Source organism: Rhinolophus ferrumequinum, chromosome 21 (assembly GCF_004115265.2).
Source record: "Rhinolophus ferrumequinum isolate MPI-CBG mRhiFer1 chromosome 21, mRhiFer1_v1.p, whole genome shotgun sequence".
In the NCBI taxonomy this organism is placed as follows: Eukaryota; Metazoa; Chordata; class Mammalia; order Chiroptera; family Rhinolophidae; genus Rhinolophus; species Rhinolophus ferrumequinum.
Window position 1 is genome coordinate 28,878,505 of NC_046304.1, and position 27,559 is coordinate 28,906,063.

A 27,559-nucleotide genomic window follows, 5' to 3' on the forward strand; every position below is an offset into this window, starting at 1 on the left:
AACGCTGTTATGCATTTTTCCCCATTTTTAGAAGTAAGGTCACAGGCTCTGCAAGACTGAGTGTGCTGTCCACAGCCACACACTGGGAATGAATGGGAGGGTCAGGTTTCCACCCCAGGTCTGTCTGGGCTCGACATCCAGAGCCTCTTTCCCTCATGGTTAAATGACACTGAAGCATGTACTGAAAGGTGAGGAAAACAGTAGCTGCAGAGAAGGAATCATAGAGGTACACAGGTTTATAAGTTTTGATTTTGAGACAGTCTGAGAAGCAGTCCTTCTGAATCTTCAATAGCCATTGATGAAGGTACAGTTCCATGGACCAGCTCTGTCCCACAATGAACGGTGGGGTGTTATGCCTTGTAACCCTAAGTGACTCACCCCCTGGTACACCCACTCACTTCCCTGCAGGGTCCTGGAAAAACATGTAGCATCTAGATTTAAAAGGGTTGTGAGACCCATTCTTTTAAGTGAAAAACTCTGGTACCAAATTCTCCTTATTGTTTCAGGTTCTTCACTTTCAACGATAATAATTACCACATTTTAACGAGACTTTCCAGTTTCAAAACACCTTCATGTATTCACATTTCCACACAAGAGCCGACACCTTTTTGAGCATCTTTAAGATGGGAAGGCACAGTGCTGGGTGACAGGGATGTAAACACAAATAAGACATCATCTTTGCCCTCAGGCTCACAGGCCAGCAGGCAGGTGGATAAGAATACAGGCAATTACAGGAAGATGTGACGCTCCCTATAGCAGGCAGGTGAACAGAGTGTTGTTGAAGTTCCAAGGACCAACTAAATAATCAGTATCTAATGCTTGTAAATCTTTTTAGAAATCAAAACCCTGAAGCCTGAGATGTTCATTACTTTTCTATTTTGAGGCTTAAAGAAATAAAAAATGGTAAGGACATTTGTAAGCAGGGAGGAGACTGAACACCTTGATGTGAGACCCTACCGTGCAAAATAATTTGAAATCAATTATTGGGTGGTGACCACTGAGTGCTGGCAACACTCAATTTCAACCATGACCCAACTCCAGTAGGTTTTTTAGTTTCTATTAAAAATGAAAGAACCTATTCCATCAAGGGGACAGCCAAAGCAATGTAATTATTTTGCTTTCGTTGACTGCTGAAAGAGTTGGGCATAGTAAGGGAAAGGAGGGATGCTTTGCAGCAAAGGAAAGCAGGATATGGGGGCTGACACGTGAAAGTCCTTGAATGCAATGTTGAGGGTTAGTTTTTATCATGTGGGAGCCAGTGAAGGTTTCTGAGCAGAAGAATGACATGATCAGTCATGTTTTAATTTGATGACCAGTGTTGGTGTCATGAGAGTCATGGCAGGCATTTAAATCTCACTAGCTCTGCTAGGTTAGTTCTTACTCTTATATTTCAAGTAAGGGAGCTGATCTTAGTGTTTCAGTGACTTCCTGACGGCTAGTAGGTGTGGGTATCACAATTCAGCTGTACAGTTCCCGGCTTCAATTCCTACAGGTACCACCTGCCTTTGTGACACATGGCCCAAAACTTCTTTGTTTTCTGTAGAGCCTATGATTTACAATATTTGGGGGTGGTCTGCCCAGCTCATTCACCACCAACACTGTGCACAGATAACTTAGAATTCCCATGAAGGTCTGGCATACCTGAGAAGAGTGACCTTTCTACACAATTTTTTTTTTTTTCAAATCTTACTTCAACCCAGTCACAAAAATGAATCCCCTCAGAGTAATAGCTGGATGGTGTTGACAAATGCTTGAGACACATATCTGACTGCGGCTGTGCTGACAGCAGACCCCAGAGAGCTCTGCAGCATGGACTCACTGTCGCTTTCACCCTCCTGGGACAGGGCCTGGACTCGGGGAACCTGGCTGACTGCAGTTCTAGACCCGAACATGGTCTCTCTCGTTGTGGAAAACCTGGTGGAGGACTCTCTTTGAAGTTCACCTTTGCATCTCCAGACCTGCCATCGAGCTTCAGCAGTCAACGAAAGCAAAAGCTCGAGTCCAGGCAGAAACTGAAAATAATTACATTGCTTTGGCTGTCCCCTTTATGGAATATATTCTTTCATTTTTAACAGAAACTAAAAAACCTACTGGAGTTGGGTCATGGTTGAAATTGAGTGTTGCCAGCACTCAATGGTCACCACCCAATGATTGATTTCAAATTATTTTGCACGGTAGGGTCTCACATCAAGGTGTTCAGTATCCTCCCTGCTTACAAATGTCCTTACCATTTTTTATTTCTTTAAGCCTCAAAATAGAAAAGTAATGAACATCTCAGGCTTCAGGGTTTTGATTTTTAAAAAGCATTTACAAACATTAGATACTGATTATTTAGTTATCTAAAAATTTTAGTAGCATATCAAAAGAAGAAATAGTTGGGAATGTGTCTGTATATTGGGGCAAGGAGGTTTGGCTAAATGCCGTCTGGAACTGGAGAATGAAAAGGTGAAAGTTATTTATTTTAGTATTTACTGTATCAAAAAATCTGGCATAAAACTGCACAGTCCAATAATTCTACTGAAAACTAATTTGCAAATAAAAAGCCAAGGAGACCCAATAAAACATTTAATTGTTACAAACATAAGCATCATATATTAGCAAGATGCTATCTTAAGATGCTGCAAAGAAACTTACTTTTAAAATTTATAATTTACTCATAAATTATCTGACTAGTATTATGAGATAAATGATTTATAAGTGATATATGAATTTGTATGAAAAGGTTGCATTTTTCAGACAACATTGGAAATATCTGATTTTTCTCAGTGCACTCATTATTTCATCCATTGAAAGAGATAAAAATATTGGTCTAAAAGTAGCAGATCTGATAACTTTCATTAAAAAAAAAGTGACATCACATGCAGAAAATATACAAACACTTTTGGAAAAGGTTATATTGCCCCTTAGCTTCTTTCCCAGAGGCAACCACTGACACCAGTTTTTGACTCTACTTCCAGGTATTTTCCATATAGATAAAAATAGAAAATACACTCTGACAAACCAGGCTGACATTCTGTTTCCTCATGAGTAAAATGAGAGGGTAACTGGCTAATTGGGTTGTTAAATGACATAATGACATGAAAAATACCTGACAAACTTTGGAAGGACCTGCAAATATTCACTGATCACAGGGTCCTTAACCCAGAGTTCATGGATCTCTATAAAATCTAAGGCTTGGCTTCAGAGTGTGTCTGCCAGTCCTTAAATTGTACATAAAAGATACTGGCTTTGTGCATAAATACATTCTTCGATCTATTTTGTTCTGTGTTTTTCCTGGGCAGGCAGTGCCATTGTGGCCACGAGCTAGTCAAAGGGAGAATAGTGGTTTGGAACCAATGTTCTAGAACCCGAGTTCCTTTTTCTTGGGGTTGTTCCATATTCACTGAAAGTGCATCAAGTGAATCAGTGGATGAAGATTGTGAAGCAGTTAAGAGTTGTCCTTGGGACCAGCTAACTCCCTTTTCCTGGGTCTCTCTCTCTCCCCGGTTCTGGCCTCCACACAGAACAGGGTCTACATGTTCCTCACTCAGTCACCCCATTCCTCTAAAGGAGGTCACTTTCTTGCACCACCGTGCCAAGCTTCTAAAATTACCTCCCTGACATCTTCCATTATCAAAACACTGAACCCAGCTGTCACAGAGGAAGTTAAACTTCTACTTAAAAATTAAAGACATTTCCAATGATAATTTACATCAGAGTGTGAATAATGGCTAATTGCATAAAGACATGCCCTGAGACTATTTACATTTGTGTATTTAAGTTAATTCATTATTTGTTTTCTCCCAAGGTATTTTCATGTTAAGCGAGGAAGTCAGAAGATGCACCATAGGATTTTAATCTCTACTACAGCATTTCCAAGCTTGTTTCCTTTACTGCAAACATAATGAGTTATGGTTTCCCGTATTTGCTGCATACATGCATATGTTTCCATTGATGAATCCAGGGCCATGCACAATTCCCTGAACCCCAGGTATAATTTCACCTCTTTCACATTCAGAGAAGTGTATCGGAATGCAAGTCAGCAAGAGTAATATTATATAGATAACCTTGAGTTCCCCTAAGATTACAAACAGGAATTTTTTGATAACCTCACGACTCCAACTTCAGTATCATCATCATCATTTAAACTATTTGCAATATACCTCATAGTTGATCATCACAACACCAGTGTGGTCCAGCAGGGAAGCTGAGACTCCTCAAATAGTATGGGCTTAATTTTAATTCTTTGAAAGGGAGCTGGAGCTACTTTAAGATAGCAGGTTTTTCCAGTACTCTTCAGATTATAGTGTATTCATTTCCTCATTCATTTTCCTTCCATGTATTCATCCATCCAGCCATCTATCTATTCAGTCTAGGTGTTGGTAGAAGGTGAGAGAGGGCATGCCATACTGAGGGAACAACACATGCATGAGCATGAAAGCCTGAGATTATATGTTGAGTCCAAAGCAAGATAAACGCTCTGTGGTTTTAGCCTTAGACTGTAAGATGACACGTGGTGAGACATAAACCTGGAAGGGTATGTTGGAGCCAGGTTGTGAAAAGATTGTCTGCATGTTAAGGAATATGGACCCTTGTAGTCATCACCACATAAATCTGGTTATGCTTAAAGGGAACCCACATAAAAAGCAAAATCAGACTCTTAAAGTTATGTTTCTTAAAATCATGACCAGAGTCCTGGAGAGAGAGGGCCAGTGGGCTGTGGCCATGCACTGATTGTTGGTTCCCATGATCCACCTCAGTTAGAAATGCAGGGATCTGAGGGCTGAGGTGTGAACCTCTGATGTCAGCAGAAGTGGCAAGGGTCTAAGAGCCCTCAGCATGTTACTCTAATCCCAGGGAGATCAGAGCGGAACAAGCTCCTCTTGTTGAGAATTCTCAACTTCTGCAAACTCAAGAAATCTCACCTCAGTTCTACAAATTGCTCAGATTATGGGCTAGGTGCATTAACCCCTGAAGTTGCTAGCCTAGGCTTCAGTCTCTCTGTGGTTTCTGGTGTTTTTTACTTGGGAAGAGATATGAAACCAGAGAAATAATAGTGAATTGGGAGCAGGAATCTAGGATTTTTATCTTGGCTCTGCCAAATAGTTTTGTGACCTTGAACAAGTCCCTTCACCTGTCTGGGTCTCAGTTTCCTCAGTTTTAAAAGAATAGGTTGGGCCAGATGATTTCTGCTTTTCTTTGGTTATTAATTTCCAGAATCCTGGGGTTTTCTTTTACTATTTATTATACACATTTTACATGGCGCTTAGTGTTTTACGATTTTATTCTTGCTTTTTAGATCTCACCTAATCACCATTGTAAGTAAAACTCTTTCCTAAAATCGATTTTGTATATTTTCTAACAATATAAAATAGTTTTAAAAAGTATAATGTTTTTATTTGACCCTTTTTACCACTCTGTTTTACTCTTAATATTTTAAAACAAAGTGTCACCTCTTAAGACCAGTATATAAAAAAAGCAAAACCAATTCTTTTGTTAACTTTTACTGGGTTTTGATTTTCCCGAATTACATTAGACAATAGAGCAAAATATCCACAAGACCAAATCTTTATCCTCTGATCTCAAAGAACATCAAATCAACACAAACACATTCTTTAGCTTTGTTAATTCCTTACCAAATAACAAAGAATTTACCACCACAGTGTCAAATAGATTCGACTGTTTAAACATGGAAGAATAAAATTATCAGAAAAGAAAGGTAGCAATCATTTAAAAGGATACCTTTAGAAACTATTTAATGATGATCAAATGAATTTACTTGGAAATCCCGGGAAAGCTTTGGCAAACTCTTTCTATTCTAGTTAGAACTATCCAATTGAAAACCACTCAAATACAATTTATTAGATTCCCTCTCTTTAACTAACAAAGCAAGCAGAGTACAGGGGTATATTTTGATTTGATGAAACAGTCATGTAGGAAAGATGAAAACCTGTAGGAAGTGCTCTTCCTTCTGCACGGACAAAACTATATTAAACCCTACTCCTTGGAGAAAGAAAACAACATGGACTTGGGAGAATTCTAATAGATTCCCAGTTCTAACAAGGAGATGCATCAGGGCAAAGAACATGGATAGTCTTTTGTTTGGGGCTTCAACTCTCAAAACTGGCCCAGCTTTTCTCCTGCTTACTGGTTATTATACTCTCAGTTATTTTTATTTTAAGTTACATATTATTGAAGTAACTGTGGATCCATTTTTATGACTGAAAGCATAGTAGACCTCCATTTATGTTAAAACATATTCAGGTTTTTATTGTTCCACAATAGTGGGTCAGAGCTTACTTATGATGAATAGATTCTTAATATTTGATTATGGCTTCTAAAACATAGGCTTGAACCAAGGGAAATCCAACCACTCCCAGCTCACAACTGCTGAAGTATCAGGGGACTAAAAGTAAGATAGAAAATAATTTAGAACACTTTTACAAAGAATTTTAAACTGTATTTACTATAGATCATTTTAGCTCTATATCAGAAGTTAAATTAGACTGGATCTCAGAGCTCAACAAAATGTCTAGATGCTTTCTTCAGTGACTGCAATTATTGCAATTATTTTCAATATGAACCTTCTAAAAGCATATTTTTTATTAAGTATCAACAACTACACATTTAAATTCCTTATATTGATCAATTAGTTGGATCATCATAATAACCTGGGTCTCTTTCTGAAAATTATCACATATGTTAAAGGAGTTTTATTTCCCTATGTGTGTTTGCAAACCATATTTCCTCCATTTGTTTTCTTTGAGACATTCTAGTTAAACCTGGGTTCCTATTATGAATTAACAGAGGTACAAATCACTTGTAGACTAGGATAAAGACACCTGTGAAAATGATGAAAGCTTTTATATGGATCCAGCAGGGATACTCTTTCGTATTATCTTTGTGGTGCAGGAAGAGAGCAATCAGATTCTTTATTTTCAAAAATGACATTCAACTCAGATTTTGTGAAAAAGAAACACAAGAGGGGTTCACAGATATCAAGGTTAGATTATTGGATTAGTGAAAGCTTTCATTTCTGTTACCTACTTCAAAAATATTTATGCCAGGTGGAAAATAAAGAGAGAACTAAACTATGATGTCATCCAAAGTATTGGCGCCCTTCCTGGTTACAAAGGTCACCAGCTCCTAAAAGATCAGCATAGTGGATTCTATGGACATGGTTAATTGATACAAAAACGAAAGCTTCTCCTCCTTCAGACTGGGTTTGACTACAGTAATTAAAAATGATTAGTATCAGGAGAATAGGAGGAAGTCATGAGATTGTGTTACTTAAAAACATGAAAAGATAAATGCTTTCAAATTTTTTTTTTTTAAAAATTTGCAACTGACAATTTGCCTCTCCATCCTATGAGATTCCAAGGAAGCAGCGGGATTGCAATAACCTTAAAATCTCACCCAGAGAGAACTAGAATTTACAGGAAGATGGAATAGACATATTTTTCCTATTCCTCCTGCTAAATACAACTGAAAAACACTGGAGTGATATCAGAGAAAGCTGATTCAAACCAAAGGTTGAAGAAATACCCTGGGTCTCCTAAAATAATATGAAAATGTTCAACTTTCAATTGAAAATCATTCATAAAAGCAAGAACCAGGATGACCTCAAAAGGAATGAAAGAACACAATCAATAAATGCCAACATCAGGGTAACAGAGATATTAGAATTCAGTATCTGTGAAAAGAAATATTTCAAGAGGCAATTACAAACTTGCCTGGAACAAATGAAAAAATAAAAAGCCTAAGCTAAGTAATAGAAAGGCTTAGCAAAAAAACGGAAGGTATACAGAAAAACTAAATGCAAACTGAACAACCGAAAAATATAGTCATTAAAATACAAAGCTCAGTGGATGTGCTTAGCAGCAGAATGAAGGGAATGGATGGAAAAAAATCAGTGAACTAAAAGACAGAACAATAGAAACTACCCAATATACAAAACAGAGAGAAAATAGACTGAAAAAATAAACAGAGCCTCAGAAATCTGTGAGATGATCACAAAAGATCTAACATTCATGTCATTAGAGTATCAGAAAAAGAAAAGAAAGAGAGCAGTGCTGAGAAAGCAGTTTAAAAAATAACTGAAAACCTCCCAATATTGGCAAAAGACATAAAGCTACAGATTCAAATAGCTGAGTAAATCCTAAACAGGATCAAACAAAAGAAATCCACACCCAGACACAACAGTCAAATTTCTGAAAACAAAAGACAAAAAAATCTTGCATACAATAAGAAAAAGCACCACCTGAGCTACAGGAGAAACCCAATTCAAATGATAGTGCATTCCTCATCAGAAAACATGGATTTCAGATAGAAATGGAATAATATTTTCCAGGATCTGAAAGGAAATAACTGTCAACTCAGAATCCTATGCCCAGAAAAATTACCTATCAAAGTACAAGCAAGAGTTTTTTGTAGAGATAGACAGGCCTTTTTCAATTTTATATTGAAAGGCAAAGGAACGAAAATACCTACAATAATTCTAAGAAAGCAGAATAAAGTGGGGGAATTAGTCTACCCAATTCCAAGACTTACTGTATAGCTACTGTAAGTAAGGCTGTGTGGTATTGATGAAAGGATAGACACCAAAGATCATTGGAGCAGAAGAAATTTCAGAATTAGAGCCACACAAATATGCCCAACTGATTTTTGAAAAAGGTGCAATTCAATTGAGGATAACCGTTTCAACAAATGGAGCAGGAGCAATTGGATATCCAAAGGCAAAAATGAATGAATGAATAGACCTTTACCCTAAGTTTCAAACCTTGTACAAAAATTAATGCAAAGTGGGTCATGGACTTAAATATGGAAGGGAATATAAAAAATAAAACTAATTTCTTGGTACCACTGATTACTAGCAAATTTTTCATTTTATTTGTCTCTGTTAATGTTGTATTCCTTATTTTAAAAATAAATATTTTTTCAAATGTATAGAAAAAGCCTGTGAATGGGATGATTTCCATATGTAATGGTTATACAATTATTTGGGGAATACCTAAAATTTTAGATGTTTCCATGGGAAGAACAATTCATTTGAAAGTCTCATTTACTTAAAAGCCTGTTCCTACTGCCATGTGAATAAATCCTGATGGCTTTGGAGGAATAAATACAAATCCCTTTGGAGGAATATGTATCCTGGCTGTATTACTAGTTGTGTAACTTGGGCAACTTCTTAATTTTTCTCCTCTAAAAAATGAGGAAAAGAATAGACCTTACCTCATAAGATTGTCAAGAGGATTAAATGAGATAAAACATACAAAGCCTTTAGCTTGGCACATACCAAGAGCTCAATAAATATTCCCTACTATTACTGCTAACACTTCCACTACGTTTCTCTCATAAACCCATCTAATGGCTAGCACTTTGTTCAAAATGCCCTGTTTGGTAGACTTTTTATCAGATATAAATTTTCTTTGCTCTAATAGAATAATTAAACCCTTTGCAGATTTCATGCCTGTTTCCAGGTTTGAAGGCAGATATTAGACACCTTTACCCCATTAAATGTTTATTTTTGGATCCCTGAGCTAGAGAATCATTCAAATGTCCACCCCCTTTCCCCCCCTTGCCATATTTATTTGGTCCCATGACAGAAACTTCTTGGGGGAAATTCAAATTAGCACCCATTACAGATCAATCTAGAAAAGCTTGGTTATTTATTGTCAGGCAGATACGTGAACCCTGGCAGTTTCAGAAACCAGAGCTAAAGTGATCTTATAAAATCCCAGTTAGATCAACACGATGATGTGCTAGTCTCATGATGACTTTCATGAAATCACCTCTGAAACGCTAAGTATTTTCCCCACTCAGAACCTCATTTTAACTCTCTAACTTATACCAAAGATCACACTGTACCTGCTCTTAGCCTTATAAGTCCTACAAAAGCCCTTGGCCAAAAGCAATAAAAACTGACCTGACCTAATCTTGGAGTTGCAATGGATAATGTGTGTATTTTTCATTCAATAATTTAATGTGGAAATTAACTGCATGTGTCATATATTCCCCATCTCGAAGAGAGAGCTTTTATGGTTCTAGTGTTACACAAAAATTAAATATGTAAACCCTCTTGTCATTTAAGACTCTTCACTTTCCTGATAGCTTAAATAAGCACTACAAAAGACTCCTTCGGAGAAATTTGTTATTTCATATAGTATGGGAGCCTGCTCCATGAAATTCACCCTCTATGGTCACAGAAATTACAGCAGCAGCTATTTTTTTCTTTCTCCCTGAAAGAGTTGAAATAATTTGCCCACTTTAGCTTACTGTATTTGTATTGTTCTCTCCAGTTTATCAATACAGGAGTAACACTGGAAATTTACAGAAAAATCGGGTTCTCTTTCTCTTTTCTTTCAGGTGTCTCCTGAACATTTTCTTTTCTTTTTTTTTTTTTTAATTAAAATTTATTGGGGTGACAATGGTCAACAAAACAACATAGGTTTCAAATGTACAATTCTATAATACATCATCTATATATTGTATTCTGTGTTCACCTCCCAAAGTCAGTTCTCCTTCCATCGCCATATATTTGACCCCCTTTATTCTCCTCTATCATCTTGAGCATTTTCTGGGCATGGGATGAGAAGTGTCTCTCCACCTGGCCTTGCTTTTTCTGTAAAGGCCATCTTTTCGTAGTAGTTTTCTGTCTGATATGTCTCTTTCTATTGCTTTTTCTTCTTTTGACTCAATGTTTCCTCTGTATCCCATGAACTTTTTCTTTTGATCCTTTTATTAAATTTAATGTTTTGAATAGATCCATATGGTTCAAAAACCCTTAGTTCCTTGGCTGCCATCTTCCCGGTTCCCAGCTTTGTTCTCCCACCACAGGTATCCACTGTTGTTAGTGTCTTACATATCTTTCTAGAGTTTCTTTATTCATACTCGAATATGAATATAGACCCTCCCATTTTACACAAAAGATAGCATATTATATGTACTCTTTTAAACTATTTTTTAAAACTTAATTTATCTTGGAGATCTCACCATATCAACATATAATGAGATTCCACATTCTTATAGCTGCTGTATATAGATGTGTATGAAAAATTTATTTTAACTAATTCTCTATTGATAAATAGTCTACTCTAATCAACCATCTGTGATGCAATGTACTCTTAAAAACAAAGCTGATATGAATAATCTTGTGCATATTTTATTTCATACATCTCTAAATGTATTTGTAGGATAAATAAGGGTTGCTACATCAAAGGTTATTTGCAATTTTGATAGTTATTGCCAAACTGCCCTCCCTAAGGATCATAAAAATATTCTTCTACCAGCATTACATGAGAATGACTATTTCCTAGAGTCTAAGCTATAGTGTATGTTAAAACTTTTGGATTTTTGCCATTCTAAAAAGTGAAAAGTGGTATCAGGTTAGTTTGACATTGCATTTTTTTTATAATGAGAGAAGTTGAACTTCCTTTTATATGCTTAGGTGTTTCTTTCTCTATGAAGTATCCTTCCCTCATTTTTTCTTATAGATGTCAAAATACTAGAAAGATGAATCTATGCCTATTGTATGAAATTTTATCTTTTTTATGTTGTTTATGCTGAAGATGTTTTTAAAAAATGAGGTTGAATTTGTTCTAGATTTTGAGCCATGGTTATAAAGGCCTTTCTTACTTTAAGAATTTCTCCCTGGTGGGCTGCGCCTCCTGCGGCTGGCCGCGGTGACTGGGCCTGGGGCTGGGCTGCGCCCTCCACGGCTGGGACTGAAAGGACAACAATTTGAAGCTGAACGGCACCCTCCACGGCTAGAATTGAGAGGACAACAACTTGACTTGGGAAGGGGTCCTGGAGGTACACACTGTTCCCCAATAAAGTTCCCAATAAGGTCCTGTTCCCTTCCCCAATAAAATCTTAAAAAAAAAAAGAATTTCTTCCAGGTTTTCTTCTAGAACTTTTATGATTTTATTTTATTTTAATGTTACATTGAAATCTCTAATTCCTTTATAATTTAACCTGGAATAAGCTGTGAGACATGAATCCAGTTACATTTTATTTTTCTATCCAGTAGGCCTTCTTACTACATTGTACATCTTTTCCCCACTGATATGTGATACTACTTTTATCTTAGACTAAATTCCTGAATTTAGAGCTACTTATAGGTTTTCTTTTTTAATCCACTGGCCTATTATGTTAATATTATGACCTTTTTGTTAACCTAATAATAATGATGGCATCATCTTAAAGACATAGCACACATTATGCTTTACAAAGCATTTTCACTTACATTACCTCATTTGTTTTGATCCTTATAATATCACATGGGCAGCAGCAACAAGTACTTCTGTCCTTATTTTATATATGAAGAAACTGAAGCCCAGAGGAGGTGAAATGTTTGCCCAAGATCACAAACAAAGCTGGTAGGCGGCAGAGTGATGATTTGCCTCTTAGATCTGTTTTTGCCAGTTCATGGTTACACCTGTCAGAGATGCTCTTTGAATATTTCTCTTCACTAGAGAGCTTGCCCATTCCCACAGATTAATTCTATGCTATTGAATTCTAGAACACAGGATCTTCAGCTTTATCTAACTTTCTTTGGATTGAAAATGGACACAATCACAAAATCATAGAATATTAGAGCAGAAGGCGATGGAGAGATCATAGACTCAACTTGTCATTTTATAAAAAAGGAAACCAAAACTCAGAGAAGTTGTAACTTCTCTGCTTAATATACTGTTATACTGTTTCTAAGAAGCCAGGGCCAAGTCAGAACTCAGAGACAGTTCTTTTCACTTGGTTTAATAATGAAGAGAAGGAGGAAAATGTTGTATGTACTTTACTGAAACTAATCATCGCCATGTTTATAAGCACCTCCAGAGTCGGAAACGAGAGGTGTAAATTCATTTTTCATTCATTCATTCATTCATTCAACAAATAATCATGTACCATGTTGCCAGGCCCTGTGCTTATCATTGGGTTTATCATGGTGAACTAAATAGGCATGAGCCCTGGTTTCATGAAGAATACAGTGTAGAAAGAGAAACAGATATCAAACAAATGATATATGGATAAAGACGTAATTACAACCTGGGAAAAAGACTATAAGGGAAACTTATAATACAGAGCACTCTGAAAGAAGACCTAATTATTAGGTCTTCTTATAGTTTATCTTATTAGGAAGACCTAATCATTTAGATTATAGAGACTGGGAAACCTCCCAGTGCTCCCCACACCCCAACCCCTGCCCTGCCATGGTGTCCTGAAGGCATCTATGTGGAGACCTACGAGTCCACGGATCAGTTTGAAAACCACTGATCTAGTCTTATCCCCTCAATTCTTCAGAGGCGAGAACTGAGGCTCGAAAGGAAATGTGACTTACGCAACAAGGTCACCTAGCTAGTTCAAGTAGAACCAGTTCTAGAGGACAGCAGCCTCCTGGCTTACCCTCCAATGCTCCTTGCACCATATAATGACCTCTTAGTGCAGACCCGTGCTCTGCTACCAAGGTTGGCAATGAAACCATCCTTCACAAATCCGGGGTTCCCAAGAGACTGTGGTGCGCGGAGTTAATTTATACCATGCCACAATCAACACACTGTAAAGAACAGACAAATCAAGAGTCTGATAAACACTTGCCAATGAAGCTAAGTATTCTTTTAGAAAATAGTTTATCTTATTTTCCTTGAGGGGTTCATCAATTACTGTACTGAAGAGTAGGATGAAGAACTTGCCTAAACCAAGCGCACAATTTTAGAATTTAAAGTGTTTTGTAGACTAGCCTAAGTTCTTCTTTTGTCCATGGACAAAAGCTTTCCTTTGGCAGTGAACAGTTTGACCTAAGTTCTCTTGATGAATTGTTTCTATCCATCGGTGTAGTCCTCGGCACACACTTCATTAGAAGTGGAAATGGTTGATTAGGATAGAAGAGACGCAACCCCACTGCCTTAGATTTGGTGAATGTGGATGCAGCACCTCCTGCGTGCCCCGTGCTCATCATTCATGGATGTGTTGTTCCCTTTTCACATCTGGGGCGGTGGGATCAGGCAGGGGTGATCAATTTTCAACCTCTTTAGATGCCTTTTCTCATTAAAATTAGAGCTCCTTGACTCATTATGCTTCTTCCCCCCCGCCCACTTTTCTTAATTTTCTTTTTCTTTTCTTTGGGAGTGGAGTTGACTGAGAGAATTGGAGAACTTTAATATTATTTCCCATGTCCACCTTTAGCTATTTACAACTATTTGACTCAACAGAAAAATCAAGGCTGATTTTAAAAAGGGGAAAAACTAGCGGAACTCTCCTTTAAAGGAATACTCCAAAATGCAAGAAAAACTCTAAATGTAGAGATGTTCATGGCAGGATTTATAATAGGAAAAAAAATGGGAAGCAACTTGAATAGCCAACAATCAAAAAAGAGTAAAATGCGTATTGATGTATTCCATGTGATATTACGCATGGATTAAAACAATGCTTCAAAGCAAAAGTGAAGTGGAAAAGGAGGGAGTACAGCAATAGTTGCGAAGAGCAGAGGCCACTGCGGTTCGCCTGGACTTCAGCATGGCTGTAGTCCATTGGGCTATTGACAAACTATAATGCTGCAAAGGGTTAATGCTGCCTTAGGTTGCTCCTTCATAAGGACAGGGGAATAATCTACCTATTCCGTAGGATTGCGTGACATTTAGAAGAAGCATTGCTTGTGAAACCTTGACCCAATGCCTCGCAGGTGGTATGGGCTTGACAAACGTTCACCATTATCATTGAATGTATGATCTCAACTTTATTATGGATACATTAAAACATTTAGCAAGTTCCTTCAAGCAGTCGGTTTCTTTGGGATGTAGGACTAAGGGGGAGTGAGTGATTGCTTTGTTCAAAATTTCTGTGTTTTGCAATGTTCTATAATTATTATACTGGTTTCCTTTTGTCCCTCCATCCTCTCTGCACCCCAGAATATTCCGTGACCTTTGTTATCCAGCTCTGTGTCTCCAGGAGGCCCCTATGGACTGTATCACCCAGGGCCCCTCGCCCTTAGGCCTCCAGTTGGCCTCAGCCAGTGCCTCAGTCTGGGGATGGGTGTGTCCTTTCACACAGCAACTCCTGACTGGTGCCCCCACCCCGGCTCTTCCCTCCCCCCTCAGCCCCCACCCCCCCCACCCGATTCCCCATTCAAGAGTAGGGGTAATGACAGCTCCCCAAAGTTGCTAGTCCTGTGTGCCTTGCTATCCCTTGCCCATTTGCGAACACTTCTCACCTCTGTGATAAAAAACTTTTGGCCAAAATTTCTTGAAAATTCAAGCTGAGTATGCTTCTGTTTTCTGTTGGGACCCTGGCTGATACCAGGAGCATACATTCTTTTTATACTTGGAAAAATTTTATTTGAGAATCACAAAGGACCACCCCGCTCCCACCTCCCAAAAGGAAGCACTCTTCACAGCAGGGAGAGGCCGTTTAGCTTCCAGACTTGAGAGTGATTATTTTTGTTTCATTTTTGGGCCCTCACATGAAATTAGGCTTCAGGGCAGAACACCTATTTCTTAGAAAAACACACTTTCTCCTGGAGAGAAATTCTAGAAAGCAGTCGCGGGCTATTGACAAACTATAATGCTGCAAAGGGATCTGGCCAAAAAAGAATCAAGAGAAAATCTCTGAGGGGAGAAGGTGGCCCAGAAAGTGGCTCATCATCTGCAGCACCAGCTGTGTGCTCAGTTCAGCAGTCACAGACAGAGCTGTGCCTTGAGTGGAGACCTGCCTCTGTGGCCACTGGAAACTCACCAGCCCCTGTGGCGTCTGGGCTCAGCAACTGCCAGTCTCCCAGGGGGTAAGTGATACAGTTTGTTCAGTCCGGGGGTGGGGATGGCGGTGTGAGGTGGTGATGGGGATGGTTGGGGTGGGGTGGCGGGGGACTTTGGCACGTCACCATGCACTGCTCCACTGTTAAATCTCTATTGGCAGGCTGACTTTTCCCCAGGAGGAAGTGTGGGGAGGAATCTCACAGTTGCATGGCAATAAAGAGCTGCCTGGTGGGCCTCCCTCTCCGCCAGGAGGCTTCATGGCTCCAAAGTTCCGGAGGGGTGTGTGAGGGGGAGGAGGGAGAAATAAGCCACTCTACTCAGTCCTGATGTGATCACCTTTGCAGAAACGTTCCAGTGGCGAGTGTGTTAAAGACAGCAAGCCTGGGGGAGCCAGCACAGTGAAGAAGGATGAAACTGAAGACGAGGGGAGGGGGTCCGGGAAAAGAACTGTGCACTCCTTATAAAGCAAAGGGATGGGAGGTGAGATTCAATAAAAGAGGGTGTTGGACAAAGCCTGTGAAAAACTCCAGCTTCAACACTTTGGGTCAATGACAGGCCTTATTTTCCTTACGCTGTGAAGTGAATTTTATGTTGGTGAGCTTTCATTTCCCCACTAACCTCTAAGCCTCATAAACAAGGGAACGGTGTTTACCGTGTTTGTTGTGACTCACAATGAATTAATTGAGTACCTACTACATATATGTTGTGCCCTGTGCCAAGTAAAGTCCCTGCTCACCTGAGGCTTACAGTCTGATGGGAGGGGCAGTTATTAAAAAGATGACTGCACAGTCACAGCCCAGTTGCATGTTAGAATCCCTTGGGAGTTCTTAAAAAATATCTGTGCTTGGGTCCCCACCTTGGAAAGACTCTGATTTGATTGGTCTTGGAAAGGACCCTGACCTGGGTCCTAAAGAGATTCTAATGGGCAGCTTAGTTTGAGAATTCCTGTTTTAAATACTCTCAGGGTTCCATAAAGCATTATTCCCATAAAAATCCAGTGATGGTCAAATTAAATTTGGAAAATAATTTATTAGATATACTAGCTATTAGAGACTCTAACAAGCTCGATAATAAAGAAATCCATTTAAATTTTAAAAATATGCCATAGGAATAAATAGATGTTTGTAAGCTGTGAACATTACTTTGAAGAAAAGGTGAAAGCCATGCTAGAACTTACGAGTGTAACAGGCTTGATTTATAGTAAATACTTAGAAAATGCTTCTCTGAAGAAATGAGTTTTAATAGAGCCCCGAACAATCAGAGGGCGGGGAGTGGGAAGGAGCAGTGTTCAAGGCAGAGGGGTCATCACATGCAAGGGTCCTGCGATGGCGGAAATGTTTTAAGAACAGAAAGAAAGCCAACTCCTGCTTGTAGGAGGTTAGGTGGAAAATGAAAAGCACACGATTTCTACTTCAAGGAACTCATACCTTAGGGGGAGACTCACATATTCCCCAACTCCTTGTTACTCTATGAGTCTATGATTTTCCAAATATAACAGGAAGAAGAAGAAATCAGTGTCAGGGATAATCCTTCACCAGCTGATATAAAAACCCAATTTCATGTTTGTCCCTACGTAACTTACATGACTTTTTGGAACAGCAGATACACTTTTGTAAGTATATTGGCTTAGGCTAATATTACTAGCATTAGGTCCCATTTACGGAGCACACAGTCTGGGAAAGGAGGAGAAGTGACTTGGAGATTGGATCAAGATACTAAATTGACACACATGCCTTCCACCTTTTTTCTCTCCAAATCCTTTAGAAGGTAAACAAAGTATTTTAAAATACATTCATTAGCTTAGAAAACAAAGCAATGAGCCATAAATACCTATTTCTCTCCTCATTTCCTCCTTAATATCTAGCAACCACCAATCTGTTCTCTATTTTTATAATTTTGTCATTTCAAAGGTGTTATACAAGTGGAATAACACACTATGTAGTCTTTTTGGATTGGCTTTTACACTCAGCACAATTCTCTGGAGATTCATCCAGGTTGTTATGTATATCAATAATTTGTTCCTTTTTGTTGCTGAGTAATATTCCCTGGCATGAATGTACCACAGTTTCTTTAATTATTCACCAATTCAAGGACATCTGAATTGTTTCCAGATTTTGGTTATTACAAATAAAACTGCTGTAAACATTTGTGTACAGGTTTTTATATGAACATAAGTTTTCTTTTCATTGGAATAAATACCCAGTAGTGTTACTGGTAGGATGTATAGTAGCTGCATGTTTAGTTTTTTTAAGAAATTGTCAAACTGTTTTTCAGAGATCCTGTATTATTTTGCATTTCCACCAGCAACATATGAGTGATCTGATTTGTCTATATTGTCACCATTTGGTGTTGTCACTATTTAAATTTTTTTGCTACTCTGATAGGCATATAGTAATTTTTCATTATTTCATTGTGGTTTCAATTTGAGTTTCCCTAATGCAAACCTAATGAGTTATTATTATACAGTGGAACAGGAGCAGAGAGTACTCTGGGAGGAAAACATGTACTACTGTTGAGAAAATAGGTACTGCTGTGAAAGGATAATTTAAAATGAATTTCTAGTAAGATAGTGGCAAGTAGGGTGTCAAAGAGCAAAAGGTAATCAGAGATTTGAGGAAAATATATAGGAAAGGAAATATAATTATAGTACACTACTTGACTTTGCAATGTCAAAAACTTATACACTTAGTAGAAACATTGTTGACTTAAGTAAAAAATCGAAATACAATTATGTTAAGAAATAAGGGAACGTAGGTGAGTATGGTATTATGAAAGAGTTAAATTCTTTTCTGTTATAGTTATAATTGCATACGTAAGATCTGCAATTGATAAATCAAGAAACAGCCATAGGTGCATATTAATTAAAGTAGACAGGTAACACGAGAACTAAAGTAGTTAAAAGTGGCTGGCTTTGAGGTGAAAGGTGGGAAATAACTTGTTTGTTCATTATAAACCTTTCAGTACAAATTTGTTTTTTAATCTCATTCTTATGTCACTTTGGACAAACAAAATTAAAAAGTATATATAAAACGAGGTAGACTCTCGGATTGAGTCAATAAATTTAACTATATACTCTTTATAAGAGATGAATGTATTACATTCTGGGAAAGAATGAAAATAAAAGAACAGAAAAGATAGCAGCCAAATGGAAACATACTGATAGCAACGTTAATTACAAACAAAATAAAAACGGAGGCAAATAGCATTAAGCAAGACAAATACAGCAGCTTCTCAGAGATCAAAGATCAAAAGGACAAATACTTTAGGAAAAAACGGGGGATTTAAACAACACACACATTCACACGTTTTACCCAACGGAGTTTACACATTCTTTTCAAACACCAACCATGGTACATATACAATTGATTCATTAGTTAGCCACAAGTAAGAATTTTTAAAAATCTCAACAGAATACAGTTCACATTTAAAATTTTTCTTATTATAATATGATAGAATTAGAAATTAATGATAAAAATACAGCAAAAATATATGGCCACTTAGAAGTTTAAAATGACTCATCTAAAAACTGGTTAATGTGGAAATGAAACACATTACAAATTATTTATAAATAAATGATAATTATAGCACTGCATTTAAAATTTTTTGGACATGAACAAAATATTAGTCAGGAGAAAATTTATAGCCTTAAATCCATGGATTATAAAACAAGAAAAATAAAGGAACAAGTAAATTAAGTTTCCAAGTAAAAAACAAAACTAGGAAAGAAACAATAAAGTAACCATAGAAAGTAGTAGGATTGGCAAACCTAAAGCCAGAAATTAATAAAGTAGAAAATAAGCAAGATGTAGGTTTTATGAATCAAAAAAATTAACTCTTCAAACAAACCAATAAGATAGACAAATGTTCAACAATTCTAAAAGAAAGGACCCAAATATATGACTTTTGAAATACTGAAAGGGCTATAATCACAGAGGAGATTTAAAAATTGTATCCAACACTATATCTATAATCATAATCCAAATGAAACTTCGTTAATTTGGTAAAGCGTGTCTACCAGAAACATACAGTAGACATCATACTTAATGGTAAAATATTAGATGCATGTTGATAAAAGCAGGTAAGAGAGAAGGATATCTACTATCCCAGTTACTATTTACAATGTAGTGGGAACTAGAATTCACATCGATTCTAGTTAATGAAGTGAGATCTGAAAAAGAAAGAAAAGTATTTAGAAAGGAAGGGGAAAAATGACCCTTGAAGATAATATGAAAAAAAAATTCATGAGATGCAAGACAATCTACTGGAAAAAAAAAAACAAAAACTACTACTAACAGAGTTTAGTAAAGCAGCCAACTAAAGCTTCTTTTTAAAAAAAATTAGCAATAGCTCTTCTACTGTCTAACAATAGCCAATTAGAGAATAGCTTAAAAAGAAGGGTCACTCATAATAGTCACAAAAACTATAAAATATATCCAACATGAAACTTACCAGGAAGTGTAGCAGACCCATATAAAGAAAATTATCAAACTTTCTTAAATATGTAAAATTCAACTTGGTTTGGAAGATATGTGATGGATGGGGAGTCTCCCGAAATTAATTTAGGAATATGATGGTAGCCCAATGAGATTTTAAAAATTAAACTTGACAAGCCAATTCTAAAATTTAGTTAGGAGAGAACATGTGTGCAATAACTGAGACATTTAGAAAAAGATTACCATGGGGAGGGACTTGCTTTACCAGATGTTAAAATATACTATAAAGTTATTATATGGGATTATCACAGGTGTAGACAGATCAGTGAGACAAGAGTATGTGAATGCACAAATCTTTCCACTTCTAGCTAACAATCCTAGTAGAATTTTCTAGGATTGTTAACTAGAAGTGGAAAGATTTGTGCATTCACATACAGGCACACCTCGTTTTATTGCACAGTGCTTTATTATACTTCACAGATACTTTTTTTTTTTTTTTTACAAATTGAAGGTTTGTGGCAACTCTGCACTGAACAAGCATATCGGCACCAAATTTCCAATAGCATTTGCTCACTTCATGTCTCTATGTCACATTTTGGTAATTCTCACAATTTTTCAAACTTTTATTATTATTATTATATTTGTTATAATGATCTGAGATCAGAGATCTTTGATGTTACTACTGTAATTGTTTAGGGGCACCACGAACCGCGCCCATATAAGATGGGGAACTTAATCAATACATGTGTGTGTTAGGACTGATCCTCGGACCACCATTTCCCCATCTCTCTTCCTCTCCTCAGGCCTCCCTATTCCCTGAGACACAATAATTTTGAAATTAGGCCACTTAACAACGTTACAATGGCCTCTTAGTGTTCAAGTGAAAGGAAGGGTCACACATCTCTCACTTTAAATCAAAAGCTAGGGATGATTAAGCTTAGTGAGGAAGGCCTGTTGAAAGCCGAGATAGGCTGAAAGCAGGGCCTCTTGCACTAGTTAGCCAAATTGTGAATACAAAGGAAAAGTTCTTGAAAGAAATTAAAAGTGTTACTCAGCGAACACACGAATGATAAGAAAGCAAAACAGCCTTATTGCTGATAACGGAGAAAGTTTTAGTGGTCTAGATAGAAGATCAAACCAGCCACAACCTAAGCCAAAGCCTAATCCAGAACAAGGCCCCAACTCTCTTCAGTTCTGTGAGGCTGAGAGAGGTGAGGAAGCTGCAGAAGTTTGAAGCCAGCAGAGGTTGGTTCCTGAGGTTTAAGGAAAGAAGCCATCTCTATAACATAAAAGTGTAAGGTGAAGCAGTAAGTGCTGATAAAGCAGCTGAAACAAGTTCTCCAGAAGATCTAGCTAAGATAATTTATGAAGGTGGCTACACTAAACAACAGATTTTCGATGTAGACAAAACAGCTTCATATTAGGAAAAGATGCCATTTAGGACTTTCACAGCTAGAGAGGAGAAGTCAATGCCTGGCTTCAAAGCTTCAAAGGACAGGCTGACACTCTTGTCAGGGGCTAATGCAGCTGGTGACTTTAAGTTGAAGCCAATGCTCATTTACATTCCAAAAATCCTAGGGCCCCAAAAACTTACGCTAAATTTATTCTGCCTATAAATGCTATTCCCTATAAATGGAATAACAAAGCTTGGATGATAGCACATATGTTTACAAACATGGTTTACTGGAGATTTTAAGCCCACTGTTGAGATCTACTACTCAGAATAAAAGATTTTATTCAAAATATTACTGCTTATTAACAATGCACCTGGTCACCCAAGAGCTCTGATGGAGATGGACAACGAGATTGATGTTATTTTCATGCTTGCGAACACAGCATCCATTCACAGAAGCCCATGGACCAAGGAAGTAACTTCGACTTTCAAGTCTTGTTATTTAAGAAATACAGTTTGTAAGGCTATTGCTGCCATAGACAGTGATTATTCTGATGGATCTGAGCAAAATAAATCGAAAACCTTCTGGGAAGGATTCTCCATTCTAGATGCCATTAAGAACATCAGTGATTCATGGGAAGAAGTCAAAATACCAACATTAACAGGAGTTTGGGAGAAGTTGATTCCAACCCTCATGGATGACTTTGAGGGGTTCAAGACTTCAGTGGAGGAAGTAACTGCAGATGTGGTGGAAATAGCAAGAGAACTAGAATTAGAAGTGGAGCCTGAAGATGTGACTGAATTGCTGCACTTTCCTGCTAAAACTTTAACTGATGAGGAGTTACTTCTTATGGATGAGCAAAGAAAGTAGTTTTTTGAGGTAGAATCTACTCCTGGTGAAGACGCTGTGAAGACTGTTGAAATGACAACAAAAAATTTAGAATATTACATAAACTTAGTTGATAAAGCAGTGGCAGGGTTTGAGAGGGTTGACTCCAATTCTGAAAGAAGTTCTAGTGTGGGTAAAATGCTATTAAACAGCATCACGTGCTACAGAGAAATCACTCATGAAAGAAAAGTCAATCGATGTGGCAAACTTCATGTTGTCTTATTTTGAGAAAGTGCCACCCCTTACGCAACCACCACCCTGATCAGTCAGCAGCCATCAACATCAAGGCAAACCCCTCACCAGCAAAAAGATTATGACTCACTGAAGGCTCAGATGATGGTTAGCATTTTTTTTTTTTTAGCAATACAGTATTTTTAAATTAAGATATTACAACCAGAGGGCAAGGGGGTTAGGGAGTTGAAGGTGAGGGTAAGGGGGATCAAATATATGGTGATGGAAGGAGAACTGACTCCGGGTGGTGAACACACAATGTAATTTATAGATGATGTGATACAGAATTGTACACCTGAAATCTATGTAATTTTACTAACAATTGTCACCCCAATAAATTAAAAAAAATTAATAATGAAACAAAATACAATCACAAGACTTAACCAAAAAAAAAAAAATGTTACCAAGAGCAATGTCAAAAAAAAAAAATTAAGATATTACATTGATTTTTAGACCTAATTCTATAAACACTTAATAGACTACAGTATAGTGTAAACATAACTTATATATGCACTGGAGACCAAAAAAATTTGCATGACGTGCTTTATTGTGAATTTGCTTTATTGCAGTGGTCTGGAACCGAACTTGTAATATCCCCAAGGTATGCCTATGTAAGGATGCAACATTATACAGTAGGAAACAAAAGTGAAACACCCTATGTCCATGAATAGGAAAATGATTAAATAAATTATGGCACTCTATCTAGAGAATAAGAATACTATACAACTATTAAAAAGAATAAAGATCAAACACACTGACATGGAAAGATGTACATGATGTAAATGGTGCATTGTTGAGTAGAAAAAACTCTAGTTGTAGGATTAGACCAATAGTGTGATGATATTTATATTAGAGTACACAAACAAAACTGCCCATCTCTGTGTAGACACACGTGTACGTGCATCAAGAAACGATTTGTAAGTATAAGGACATTAAACTCAGAGATTAACTTGGTGGTGGGATATGACATTGAGGAAGGGTAAAGCTTGACTTTTTCTCTTACATAAAATAACCCTGTAATGTATTGTTTGAGGGTTAATTTTTTTCTCTAAATAAAGAAAATGCAAAAAAGCCAAGCTTTACAACATATCTTATTGGAGCAAGGTTTTAAGGTGGTTTACAAGATGGTTGGAGAGTCAACTGGCTGGATCCTGACAACTCAGCAACTAGGGGAGATCCCGAGGACTGAGGATACAGGCTGGTGCAGCTTAGAAGAAATGATTCTTGAGTAGCGTTGCCGTTCTCTCACTTTCACGGGCCCTGCTCTTTATACCCATCATACATTTAGTCACTCAACTCACTTCCACGTTTTCACTCGCAAGCAAAAATGTTAACCCACTGAGTTTCATGTCCTCTGGACATAACCTCTTCTGCCTCTCCTAGTAGTTGCTCTCATCTGCAAACTTTTGACTTTACTCCTGCCCAAACAAGATAAATAACGTTATAAATCTTTCTGCTTCATGGAATTATATCACTTCAATCTGGTACTGAGGGTAGTCACCTCATGCTTATGATCAGATTAATTGTTCAATTAATTGAACATAGAAAATAATTATATTCTCTAATGCAATGCATTTTTCTTGGTAGACATATCTTTCTAACTACAAGGTATAGGAGGAAAAAAAATCAAAGAGGGTATAAAAATAATTTAAATTACTAAACAATGTGCACCCAAGGAAAACCATGAAATCAGGTTTTCCTTAACTCTTGTGAAAAGATGACCCAAGTGATCGAGTCACGATCAAGTTTACACTGTCATTATAAACGATCAGCCCTGAGGGTTTTAATGTGCAAGTGGTAGACTCTTCCTCCGAGAAGCTGCAGTGCTACCGGGCATCACCCTGGAATTCTTTGGCTTCCTCTCCTACTGAGAAAGAGACTGGAGGTGGTGGTTGGTAGAAGCAACCACCTGGTCTGTGCAGGAGCAGATACACCACGAGCTCCCGAAAGGTCCTGGCAACCTCGACAAGGAGGAATGCTTTTTAATTGTTTAAAAAAATGCCATCAAGTAACAGGCAGTTAAACAATTTGCTATTACAAGCCTTAGTAGAGAGGAATTAGGGCGGCAGTTTCTAACCAGTTAGGGAACAAGGTGGGAAAAGAGGTAGAGAAGGGCATCTTCTAAACCAGGGTGCTGCCCACACGCACTGGATCCCCTACTGTAGCGTCTCATAATTGACAAACCCCAAAGTGCGACTGCTCCAAGGCCTGCTTTTTTAAACAGTACAATATAATTCATCCTGTGGATGGCAAACAGATGCCATAATACACCTATTATAGGGTACCCTCCTATCCACCCCAAACCCTGCAAAAAGCGGCAAAATCACTTTTCAAAATGTTTTCTGCTGTGGGCCTGCAGAGAAATGACATATGTTCTGCAAATGACAGCATCAGGCAGGTTACCCAAGGCAGTGAGGAGAACACAGGTCGAAGTTCTGGCAATTGTCCAAAGCATCAAAGCATCTGAAATAACTCTGGTTTTGCTCTGTAAACTATGAAAATTGGTGAGATGGGACCACAAAATGCAAGGGCTCTTTGAATGAATGGGGAAAACACCTAGAAACAGACAGTGGCTCTCTTAGCCCCATTCTCCTGCTTTCGGAGAAGCTGCAGCCAGAAAAATCCAGTGAGTCTCACTCAAAACTGTTTCCTGGGTTTTAAGCTGAAATTGACACCTTTCATGTTCAAGTTGTGATGGTGATCGGCCTGGTGCATGGCCCCCGGGCCTGAAGAAGGCTTATAAAGAGATGCTCTTAAAAAGATTTCTACATATCAACAAACTCTTAAAAAAAAAACCCCAGTATGTTTCTGAGTTGGGTGTAAACAAGTGAGAAACAGAGGATTCAGATTTTCTTTCAAACACCAACTTAAACACGAAGGGAGAAAACATCCACTTGTCAAAATAGGCTTGAGGTTTTGCTGAACCCAGAAATTCTAGAGAGCAGTGTGAGATGTTTTTGCCAAACCCTAAATACTGCAGGGTTAAGCCTTCCCTCTAACCAAATAGATAATTGCCATTTCATTCTGTGGATTTCTCAATCGTTTCTTCCTCTTTTTAACAGCAAACAAAATAATTCGCCTTGTCTCAGGGTAATTTTGTTAATATTTCCATGATTAAATAATTACTTCAACCCTGATTTAAAAATGGTCCTTCTGTCTCTGAGTACAGTAGGCTGCCAGTTGTTTTAAATAACGCTTGAGCGTGGTCAGGTTAAGGACTCAATTTATGACCTTATAAATTAACACAAGGAAACCTACTCCATAATGCAACAGACAATTCGATTTATAATGTTTAATTAATCTCCTCCAGTCACTAATAGAACCCATTTGTGACCTTTCATTTCAACCCCACCCAAATGCTAGTCTCTTGAGATGAGACTTATTAATATGTGAATGCTGATAGAATTTTCTGTCATTGTAGCCAAGTATTAAATAGCTGACAGTCTGGATAAATTAGCTCCTGCTAGCTAACTAACCAAATGTATGAAGAAAATGTCAAGTTGGACAGCATGGATAAAACCCTTCATCACAAGCCCGAGCGGAAGAGAGGTAGAAAGAGAGGAAAATGCCCATGTCTGACCCTGCCTGAAAACACTTGCTCGGAATTTCAGGAGGTCTTGGCGGAGGAGACAACCAAGAGAAAGTGTCAGAACTGTTTCCAAGGACGGCTACAGGCCGTCATTCTGGATGGCTACATTTATATGTTGTTTCTAGTACCCTCAGGCTGCCTTCTTTTCGAATAATACAGAAAACCCTAAATGATAACCAATTCAGTATTATAAATAGAGAGTGGACTTATCTGGAAAAACCTGAGAAAGCTACAACGGGTGGGCAGAGTAATGTTTGCAGACATAGGAGGCTCTCCTGGGGAAAGGCCCTGGGAAGGAGAAAGGAAGCAGATACACTACTTGGCCATTTCTGTGGCCCAAAGAGGCAGCAGTGACCTGAGCACAGACATTCTGCCTTGGGACCTGGCATCTTGGAACACACGTGGAGAGCTTTATCGGGTTGTAGAACTATTTGTGGTATTTCCCTACGTCCTCATCAATCGGGAATAGATTTCTTTCTTTTTTGTCCACCACTTTCAGGAGTCAACAGAATGGGATACTTCTGGCTCTCCTATGGGCCTTTAGGCAAGTTTCTTAACCTCACTGCCTCAGTTTTCTCATCTGTAAAGTGGGAATCATAACAGTACTTACCTCGTAGGGTTATTGTAAAGATTAAACAGAGTTAATACATATAAAGGCTTTAAATAGTGTCTGGCACATAGTAGGCACTATGTAAGCCTTGGCTTGTTATCATCATAACATCTCTAGCATATCTTTCTCCTCTGAGCTCTTTCTCCTTTCCTGTTGCTGCTATAGCAGCTGGGTCAGGATTTCATGACCTCCTTCCTGAATAGCTTCCTAATTCATAGCCTTATTCTAAATCCACATATCTTCCAATACTTCATACATTGTATTGTCACTTAAATCTTTCAGTTCTCTGATCTTGTCCTTATTCAATTGTCTAGGGAGTACATCAAAAAGTCTAAAATCTTTCATCTTGATTTCAAGCTTCGTCCCACCTTCACCTCCTAACCCCAGTTGCACTCTGTATTCTTACATTTCACTGGCCCCTGTCACGAACCATCCCCTCTCCTGGAGCCATGTTCTTTTCTGTATCTTCAACATGTTCCCTATTCCCCTTTACTTGTCCCCCCGGCATGTTCTGGCTTTTATATCTGTGCTCACTGTTCTCTCCACTTGGAGTTTACTTTATCTTCTGGTTCAAATCCTAGCCTTCCTTGAATGCCAGACCCAAATGCCACCTCCACCCTGGGGTCTTTCTGAGCCTATCATTTTCCCATCCCTCTTTCTTTTTAGACCTCCAATGCACTTTGCCTGTT

At 38.0% G+C, this 27,559-nt stretch overlaps 1 protein-coding gene across 1 annotated transcript in view; it reads right to left on the reverse strand.

Annotated features, from left to right (window-relative positions):
• Positions 1-27,559, reverse strand: part of ANKFN1 (ankyrin repeat and fibronectin type III domain containing 1) — a 287,775-nt gene that overhangs the window by 84,430 nt on the left and 175,786 nt on the right.